The sequence below is a fragment of the Dermacentor variabilis genome, chromosome 11 (assembly GCF_050947875.1).
Source record: "Dermacentor variabilis isolate Ectoservices chromosome 11, ASM5094787v1, whole genome shotgun sequence".
Classification (NCBI taxonomy): Eukaryota; Metazoa; Arthropoda; class Arachnida; order Ixodida; family Ixodidae; genus Dermacentor; species Dermacentor variabilis.
This window is the reverse complement of record NC_134578.1, coordinates 97510624-97511425: the sequence shown is the minus strand read 5'-3', so window position 1 is coordinate 97511425 and position 802 is coordinate 97510624.

Genomic DNA, 802 nt, shown 5'->3' with positions numbered 1-802 from the left:
ACGCCTTTCTTTGTTGGGATTTTGTTGCTTTCTTTATGGAGGACTACGGTGGCTGTGGAGCCGCTATAGATATCTTTCAGTATTTTTACATACGGCTCATCTGCACCCTATCGGATCAGGTGATACTATAGCTCCGCTGGCCAACCTCTTACAGAACGTGTGTTGGAACCCCCTTTTTTTAACTCCTTTGTTCAAGTTAAGTGAAACACCCTGCATATACAGGGAGTGTTCTTTTTGTTAAACCACACAAATTTTTTTCGTTTTTTTTACTGAAAGCAGTGAGCGCAGCTAACGTGGTGCTTTTGGAGACGAGTTTCTGGCGAGGGAGACAAACATTGGCGATAATAAAGGTAGCGTCAGAAGCCTAATTAATAAAAATTCATTAATTTACGTTTTTCTTAGTGCCTTGGGGGCAGTTGTCGAAATGACAGATTTGAAGGCAGTGACATCTTCATGCACACAGATCCTCTTAAAATCTTGAAAAATCGCACCTAATTCGTTATATGCATCATCAAATTCCGAAGTTCAATCGAAGCAATATTGAGAATGAGCGCGTCCCGCTCGTACGTCAGACGCCAACACCGCAACGTCCCGTAAAGAAGTGTGGGCCGAAGTTCGAATGATAGCATGACGCGGCAAACCCTGACCCGGCACATAGCCAAACATGCCGGCCAGACAAAGCGTGAAAATCGGTAACTGCCCCGATTGGACGAGATGCTGGATTACAAACTTAATCGCGCTTGTCGTCACGGGGTGTTTCGCTGTGATATGATAACGTGGCTTCATATCAGGCCGAAATCTA